We start from the raw sequence: 10,062 nt of genomic DNA, 5'->3' as shown, positions 1-10,062 counted from the left end.
TTACAAACTGAAAGCTTTTTAAAGTTAAGATTCAAAACTTAATGGGGGGTGTTTTCTGCTCTAAGAGTTTATCCGATTATCCTGGCTATAGCTTTATCTTCATCAAAGCATTCTCTATTTGAGTAGATAATATACAACAAAAGTTAGCCACTTACATAGTTTCTGCTTTCAAAAGCTGGCAATTTATCTTTTATAAATAATAGGAATTGTGCCTGTAAACAAAGAATTATGGTAATTCAAACAACATACTATGTGTATGTCAGTTATCATTTGAAAATGAGGCTAAAGAGTATATATTTGTATCATTTACAGACTTTTCTCGGGCTTTTCCTATTTTCTCTCATTTTAGTTACTGGCACATTTTCCACTGTGACACTCATGCTAGAAGGCTGAGAATAATTCTAGACTCTTTCTTTTTTCTCACCTCTTACATTCATTCATTAACTGTGTCTTATTGATTCTACTTCCTAGAAATTTTTTCAATCAATCTCCTCTACTCAGCTTCGACTTCTGTTGCCTTAACCTATGCCCTTATAATTTATCTCCTGGAATACTTCAATAACTTTCCACTTTTTCTAGCTCCCTACATTCAATCCATCCACAATACAACCAGAGTCAATTTTCCAAAGTAAGGAACTAAATATTTAACTTCTCAGCTTAAAATCCTGTTATGCTATTACCTTGACAGCCCAACCCAAACACCTTTGTATGGGAAGTAATGCTTATTTTTTCCTAGCTTCTCTCTAGCCATCATCTCTTCACCAAGGACTCCAGAAATACTAAATAAACTTCCTGCAATTTCTTAACTATGACCTACATTTTTTTCTCCCTCTCATCTTTCTTTACACCTTCTCTGTTGACTAGAGTATATCATCTCTTATTTTCCACCTTTCCGATAAATGCATCCTACCCACACACACCTCCATATTCATGACGAACCTTTACTCTTTGTTAAATACTGAACCCAAATGTTTTCCCTCCCAGAAGCATTACAGGACATCTATCACCAGGAAAAACTTCCCGTACTCCCTCAACAAATTGTCTCTACCTCTGCTTCGTAGCATATTTTACTACCTTTTGGCAGTTAGATGCTGTCATGTGTGTATCCCTACTTTTTCTTTGTATGTATAGCATACAATAGGTACTTAATTAACATTTGATGGGTGAGTGCGGGGACTCATGCCAGTAATCCCAGCACTTTGGGAGGCAGAGGCAAGAGGATTGCCTGAGTCCAGGGGTTCGAGACCAGCTTAAGCAATTTGTCAAGACCTGGTCTCTATAATAAATAAAAAAATTAGCTGGGTATGGTGGCATGTGCCTATAGTACCAGCTTCTTGAAAGGTTGAAGCAGAAGGATCATCTGAGCCCAGCAGGTCGAGGCTGCAGTGGCCACTGCACTCCAGCCTGGGTGACAGAGTAAGACTTCAACTCAAAAAAAAAAAAAAAACAAAACATTTGATGGATCAATAGCATAAATGAGTGGATTGATGTAATCTGCATGGTTTATTAATAGAAAATACTTATTGGTTAAATATTTTAGCCTAAAACAAAGTTTTTTGAAAAGTAGTATTATATAATTTAACATTTAAATTAGTATTCATAATTTGATTAGCATAGAATTATTAAATTATAATTATTAATTGAATAAACACTACTAAATAATCAATGAACTTGCCATTAAATTTGCACACCATCTGGTTTTAAATACTTATTCTCCTTAAGTCTGTTTAATTCCAGTTTTAGAGACAGTAAACTTTATTAGGACAAGATAATGCTTTTCTGTAAAACGTTATCCTAAAATAAAAATGTAAGATTCTTTTATTCTGTAGTGAAATATAATCACACCTCATAAACCAACTTAATCTTGTCCATCTGCACATTCTCTTCTAGTAGGAATTTCATGCTTTAATGGGGGAACCAAAGCTCTACTTGCACAGTTTTCTAACTTTTAATTAAGGGTGTAAGACTCCAAAGGTATACTTGATCAGAGAAAGACCAGATGGGGGTACTAGGTGTATGAAGGCTAGATCAAGCTCCATGCAAGGAATGAGAGGTGGTGGAAACACTGAAAAAATAAAAATAAGAATAAAAATTTTAGAAGTAAAAGGCACTTTCTTAACACAATTCTGAGCAAATAATCTGCACGCAGGTGGGGAAAAGATGTCTGGTTTTTATTCTAGTCTTTCCATGCAAATATACTTTACTTCCAGTTCTCAAGGACAAAAAACAAAAACAAAAAACCCTTCATTTATTATTACCAATTTCTAAATTATGTCTTGCTACAAAAAGGAATTTAATGCACAATGTTTTGACAGTAGACATTGCACGTAATTTAATTTTATGAAAAACCAACTGCATTCTCATGGATGAATAAGAGCCTCATGCTGGAGTGATCCTAAACTAAAGACTGATATCAGGACACCTATGGTGGAAGTGGGCAAGGACTCCTCCTTAAAGAAGGATGAGTTACAGATAAATCAATTACAAAATGATAGAGGAAAATAAAAGAGACTCCCCCCCAAAATATCATGTTCCAGGCCTTATTAGTGGTATCAAGATTAAAGTATTGAGATCTCTTCTGGTAAATGGAGTCCCAAAAAATATGCATTAATAAACAAATGAATACTATAAGGTTAACATTTGTGAATATCCATTTTGCTTTTAAGAATGTCATAAACAAGGCTCATGCCTATAATACCAACATTTTGGGAGGCAGAGGCAGAAAGATTGCCTGAGTCCAGGAGTTTGATATCAGCCTGGGCAACATAAGGAGAACATGTCTCTACAAAAAATTCAAAAGTCAAAAAATTAGTTGGGCATGGTGGCACGCACCTGTAACTCCAGCTACTCCAGAGGATGAGGTGGAAGAATTGCATGAACCCAGGAGGTCAAAGCCACAGTGAGCTGTGATTGTGCCACTGCACTCCAGCCTGTGTGACAGAGTGAGTTCCCCAACTCAAAAACAAAACGAAAAAGCTCATAATCACTACTCTACTTAGCTATACCAGTTGCCTTTTTCCAGTTCATTGTTCCTCACTGACCTTTGGGGACATTTATTTCAAATCCTATCTTTCAGCTTGTGAAAATCTCCACCTCTCCAGTAGTACTTAACTTCACCTCTCTTTTTTTAAAGATGAAATCAACACTACCTCTCTTCTCTTTTCATTTAAACACCTAACAAACCACCAGCATTATGATAATTTAAGACTCAAGTAATGTCACAATTTAGAAATAACAACTTCTCTGAACTATGCAATTTATTCTGATTTGTAATCCAAATGGTTTATAATGGTGACGTTATTGTTATGTATGTGATACATTAGAGTAATGCCTATAATGTTTAATATATGTATGAGTATATATACTATATATGTGTGTGTACACACACACACACACACACACACACACAAATTTTCTGAAAGGTGACAACTACTAGCATCTTGTTAAATAAAAACTGTTAACTAAGAAGTGAATAACCAGACTGCAAAACAATAAGACGAGGCATTTATTGGGGTCTTAGGAACTGTAATTCAGAAGACACAGATTCAGCTAGAAGCCAAATTGTGTTCTGAGGGGAAGAAAAGTACAGATTTTAAAAAAGAATTCTGAGGATGATTACACTAGTTGCTTTGAAAGAACTATAACTGGTAGAGGACATTTTCAGCTGGCTTAGGACATAAATCCATAGTTCATTGGTTGTTGCTGTTCAGGAGTTGTAGAGCTGCTGAAATTCAGCTGTTTTCCAGGATCTTGTGGTGGTGGTTGACTCAGTTAAAAGGTTTAAAGCAAGTTTCTGTTTTGCAAGGTTGCAGGTCATGCAGCCAATCTTTCTTAAATGGACTTTAGAACTCTGAACCAGAGTGGTGCCATTTTGCATACTGCATTTCACAAAATGTTACTTGCTAAAATAATGGTTTAAATGCCTACTATTTTGTTGTAAAACTTTATATTGAATAAATATTAGCATGCCTGTGACAGTCATTATTTTTCACTATGAGATAAATATTAATGTAAAGTAAAAAAAAAAAAAAGGTTTAACTAAGACCATAAAACTATACCATTCACTCACAAATATTTACTATACTACCAATAGGTTTCACATGTTAACCCTAAGTTTGCTCTGCTCCTGCATATTACTACCATCATTGCACACACAGTTGAATTGTTCCATCTAGTTCTAAAGGAAAACCAAAAAACAAACACAAACCTTGTAATCAGAAAGAATAACTTCAAAACTTGTATCAGTCATTTAACTTGGGTGAATCTTTGGTTGCTCAAACTTAACTGGGAATATAATCTATATTTCTCTACATATTTTCTCTGCAGCTTGAATTAGATAACGTCTATATCATATAAATATAATTTTATATCAGGTGTGTGTGGTGGCTCATGCCTGTAATTTCAGCACTTTAGGAGGCTGAGATGAATTGCTTGAACTCAAAAGTTCAAGATCAGCCTACGTGACATAGTGAGTCCTCATTTCTACAAAAAATAAAAAAATTAGTTGGGCACAGTGGAGCACCCCTGTAGTCCCTGCTACTTGGGAGGCTGAGGTGGGAAAATCACCTGAGCCCAGAAATTGAATCCTGTAGTGACCTGAGAGGGTACCACCGCACTCCAGCCTGGACAACAGAGGGAGACTCTGACTCAAAATAAAATAAAATAATAGAATAAAGTAAAATAAAAATAATCTTTATTTCCATCTCTCATTCAACTTTGGGAATTTCAGATTCTTTTATGGAGATGTTTCTGATTTACTAGAGAGCAAAAGCTTGAGGACTAAATGTCATTCACAATGTCATTTATTGTTGGAATATTACAGCATATAAAATTCAATATTAAGAAAAATATTTAAATAATTCAAATACACTAGTTTACTCTAAGTTGTTCTGAGCAGTGTTTCTGGATAACAGAGTATAAACAAACCCAGAAAAAGAACATTGTTGGCAAAGTAGCTTCAGACAAAGTGAAGCGCCAGTGAATCTGCCAGTCTGTAGTCGGGATACCTTAGCCTCAAAGGCTAACAAACTCAATTTTATCTATTTGTGACCTGAATCCATCTTTAGGAACGGATTCACATTAACAAAACTCAAGAGATTTGAGTTTAAAACCAGAATGCCAAAATTCTCTTTCTAGGAGGAGGATTATTCTTTCTGAGATGAAAGACACCAGTGTTCTCTTTCTAACATGTACTGACTGCCCTGTAGGCAACTCTAGAGAATGTCAAGTTGGAAACTGGATGACAGTTTGCTAAATTTAAAATAAAAGCTTTAATCTAAAACTGTGAAAAACACTGTGTCCGGTAGAATTCTGCTGTCGATATGATATCTGTTGATATGTTATCTCTTGATAAAAAAATCTTCATGATCTGGTACATATATGTAAGAATAAGTAGAGTGTGTATTCCCCCAGTGTCATTAAACACTTGAAAGATATAAGAAAAGTTTACAGATATTTTTCTCCCAAGAGTCATAACTGCTGTCTGCACCAGACAGATGGTGTGTTCTTGAGTAATGTGTTCTTGCTCAAGTCAATGGTGGCTGCAATTAGTGTTTGCCTCTTCCTATGAGTCTGTGACTGATCAACCTACCCACTGTCTATTACAGTCTTTCAATAACATACATTAACACCTTTAATCAGAGTCTAGACAAATCTTACAGGTCTCGGGTCTGTTGTTTCTATACTGTAACAATATTGCTCATCTTTGATACATGGATTTTAAGGGTTATTTCTTACAGAACAATTCTCTTTCCTTCACTTTCTTTCATGTTAAGTTCTTAAGGAAAACTTAGAGCCACCATCTTCTAAAAAGAGCAGTTGCAGAAGATGTGATGTGAGTGAGCATAATGAGTAAGGAAAATATCTTTAAATTTAGATAGGAAGCCTCAGCAGAAAAGAGAAGTGAGGGGAAAGGAAGACAGAGAGAAGAGCAGCAGAAAGTTCTAATCATGGAAGCTGACAGATTTGGGGTTGCAATATCCTATAGTATTAGGCTTCAGAAAATATACTGAACATTCCAGATCATAATAACAAACTCCCAATGAACTTGGATCTCAGTCCTTGTGTTGCAAAGTTACAATAAACAGAAACATGAAACATTTAAATTTTTTATCTCAGTCAAATATGTCATCCTTCATTGCCAGCTTATAGGTCAAAATACCATTATGGCAATTCAACAAGGGTGAATTTTAGAAGCAGCTGGCATAGTACTGCTCCTTCCTTCTGGTTCTTTTCATGTAAAAAATTAAATGTGTGTAGAAGATCTCACACACCACAGGAAATCCCCCAATTATAGAAATAATAAAAGAATTCGCCTCTAGGACCTCCTGAATACCGTAAATTATCTTGATGACTTCCTTGGATTTTCTTTTCATTTATAACTCTTACAGCCCTTTGGATCACCATGTCTACTTCTGCTGTGGTTCAATACTGGCAGGATGTCAGAGAAAGAGAAATCTAAAAATCTTGCAGCATATTTACTTAAAAGATGTGGGTTCTCAGATTGCTTAGAAAAATGATTCTGCCTCTCCACTATTAATAGTAAAAAAAATTTCCATCCAAAATATACTTCTGTAATGCAATATGATGCCTTCAGTGGACATATAATAAGGCTATCAGCATTTCTCAACCTGACTATCTTTCTAAACCACTAATATAATGACATCATGTTGGGTATTCGGTAGCTTTATTTCAGTATCTTCATACTCCCCCTGACCTTTCCCATCATTACTCTGAAAGTAAAGAAGGCCAGCACTCTAAAGTGAAAAAAGATATATATTTATTTTCTGAGAGCTACCAATCATCATAGTGTTATTTTCATTATTTTATACATTCTGTTTGTGTAAGAAGCACCTCTTATAATTTGAATTCTGCCAAAAATTATTTTTTAAAATTCTTTATCTTCTTCCTGAAGTTGCTTGAAATTCTAACTCTGCTCTATCTTTCTGTGGTAATTGTGTGAGCCTTTTTTGTGCTGCCTCATGGGTTTGTAAGTAGAAGTAAAACACAAACAATAAACAAGAAAATTGAAGGAGCTACTTATCTCTACTGTCTTATCCTGTCCGTGGAGAAGGGGTCCTGAAATACAAAAACAAAAAATATATCTAGAGAAAGCAGGAAGGAAGCCATAGGACTTAGAGTAAGGAATACTGGCCTGTGTTGTCATCAAACCAAGAGAATAGAATATCCAGGACAATAATCACCCTGTCTTAATACATCTGATGGATAAACATGACATAATATGATACTCTCCAGGTTGCTGCATAAGCTTAAAGCTCAGCTCAATGCTTTCATCTACTTTTAATTTCAACCCTTTCTCTCTTGCTCTAAAAAGCACACACAAATCAGTGAACATAACATTATTATAGGAAAAACCTTGAATCTACTATAATTTATAAGATATTTAAACGTTCAAACACTTCAACATCTGACACCTTACAACTGATCTCCATGTGCCCCATACCATAGTTAAACATTATAAGTTAAGCCTATAACAAAAATTATTATTCACAAAGCATGTGATAGAGATTGCATGTCATAAAAGGCCTGACTTGTAACTTTAAAAACCTCCAGGAGCTATATTGGGTTTTGTCTTTGCTTTGCTTGGTTGGTGAGTAGGATGGGAACTAGAGATCAGTGGTGAAGGAACAAAGAATGAAGGAGAAAGGACTATCAATTTGTTTATACCACAGAATGGTAGCTTTGTGCATTTGGGAAAGAACAGGAGGCAGGGGAAGAAAAAAATTACTCAGTAATCAAGCATTTCCTTTTCAATTGTTTGATAAATTTTCATTGGTTGTCATTTTTTGCCCATGCTGGGATAATGCTTTATGAATACTATCCCTTGGGTTTTCTACAAAAGCAGGATGTGTTTTTTATGAGATTATTCCCTAGAGCCTCATTCTGAAATAAGCAGTTCATTGCTTACAGCGTTTTTACAGAGCAAGTTCTCTTTCAAAGGATATATAATTCAAAAAATGGAACTGTATAAAAAGTATTTTTATACTCTCATCCCCTAAACTATAGGATTTCTAACTTGTTCCTTTTGTCAGATGAGTCCTAAGTCTCCCTTTCCTTTTCATTTTGGAAGGTAGCATACCATAGGTGTGCAATTGTTTGGTTCCCAAATGCAAATGACTGCTGATCTATAATATTTTATAGTCTTTCCTCAACAGTGCATAATAAAGGAGCCCAGTACATAAATCACATAGCCAAGCCCTCTGTGCCATAGGTAAATTCTTAGACTTATTAACTATCTAGAAAATTGACGATCAACGCATGGTATCTGCAAATTTGGTCTTTAAGTTCAGTTTTACACTCTCCGTTTTTGAAAATAAGAATGAAGAATGAAGTGGTGCCTGGCAGGGTATTGAGGCAAAAATACCTGAAAGAGTAACCCAAGAAGTATACATGTACAACATTTATTTCTATGAGGGGTGTGTATAATACTTTCCTCTTCACCACACTACTCACTTTTTTAATGCTTTGATAATATAATGTGAAAACTAATTAATAGTTCCAACTCTCCAATAACCAAGTATTATTAACCATGTTTCCAAACATTCCAGATAATTTAAAAGACTTAAAATTTGCTCCCACCATAGGAAAAGGAGACAGTAGAAAACTTTGCTTAAGAATAATGCATTTTTTTGCCCCCATCCATAGCCCAGACTTAAACAAATAAGTTACACATTCAAAAAATAAATATCATTTGCACACTATGTTCTTAACTGAGAATTGGGTCATGCACATAGCCAAGATATAAATAAAACAAATGGCTGAGATAAAAAGATCATTTGGCCATTTACATTGGCCATCTAAAGTCTGCTCAGTTGCTGTTGAGCAGAATTCACTGGGGAAAACTTATGTAGACAGAATCAATGGCAAGAATATGAGTCCTCCATTACTCCCTCACATTCTGCTATAGCATATAGATTTCTGACTGGGCTGGACTTGAGACTCTAAGACAGGATCTACTTGGGTTGTGGAGATGTTAATTCTACATGTTCAGGGAAGCACAGATCCTACGCTTTTGGGATTAGGAACTAAGATTTGACAGCAATATGAAATGTTCATATGAATCATCTCCTGCTATCTCAGCATACATACCTTGGTCAAGGGGCCGCTATTGGGATAAAATCAGACAACAGCAAGATATTAATTAAATAAGCACTCGTGACTAGCAAAATAGCAGTCTCAGTCTTTATGGTCTTATAGTTTAAGCAGGTTTGATTTCTTTCTTTCTTTTTTTTTTTTTCCCTCCTGTCTCAGGTTTATTTGTACAAATAGCACAGGAGGACACCAGCCCCACGCAGACAGTATCCTGGGGGTCAAATCAGTCCTTCTGTCCACACCTTGGCAGACAGAGGCCTCTACTCTGGAGCTTTTGTGGGGGTATGGGCACCTTTGGGAGCCTGAGCAGGAGCTGGAACTGAAGCTGGAGTTGCAGGTGAAGCTGCTGCCGGGGCCTTTGATCCTTGGCCTTTGGCCAGCGGAGCCTGCGGCCCTTGGCAATACGGGCACGAATACGCTTCCCAAGCTTGGGGTGGGCAATGTATGCAAGTCGAGTAAACTTGTGGCTAGGACCCTTTGGGATCTTGGGCTTAACCTCCTTGGGCTTTACGAGGGCCTTGATAGCCTCAGCACGTGCACTCATGGCACTGGCGTTGTTGGCTTGCATCTTCTTCAGGCCCTTCTTGTGCTTCTTGGTAAAGCACACATTCCTCAGGAACTTGGGGTCCACCCCCTTAAGAGACTCGTATCTTTGTGATGGGGTTTCTTGATGCCATTTCTGTGCCATTTTGGGTACTGGTTATGTGTGGTATGGTTCTTGGACTTGGCCATGTCTGTACCGTAAGTCGCCGTTCCTGAAGCACCTTGGGTTTGATTTCTTTAAGAACTAGATCATAGTCGCTTTCCATTGAAATTTAAAAAGAACCATTTATTTTTTTAGTGAGGACAACCTGTAGAGTCAATATTGGATTCTCTCAATTCACCCTCCTGCTTCCAAATGGTAGACTCCAAATGTCCCCACTCTGTCAGAAATCTTTATCATGTAAGCCC

The 10,062-nt window shown here is 36.4% G+C and overlaps 1 pseudogene; it reads right to left on the bottom strand.

Annotated features, from left to right (window-relative positions):
• Positions 1-9,334: 9,334 nt before the first annotated feature.
• Positions 9,335-9,843, bottom strand: LOC110595917 (annotated as a pseudogene).
• Positions 9,844-10,062: the final 219 nt, after the last annotated feature.

Source organism: Carlito syrichta, unplaced genomic scaffold (assembly GCF_000164805.1).
Source record: "Carlito syrichta isolate Samal-C Ts95f unplaced genomic scaffold, Tarsius_syrichta-2.0.1 Scaffold305187, whole genome shotgun sequence".
Lineage (NCBI taxonomy): Eukaryota > Metazoa > Chordata > Mammalia > Primates > Tarsiidae > Carlito > Carlito syrichta.
The sequence above is the reverse complement of the archived record's forward strand: the minus strand, read 5'-3'. Positions and strand labels throughout refer to the sequence as shown.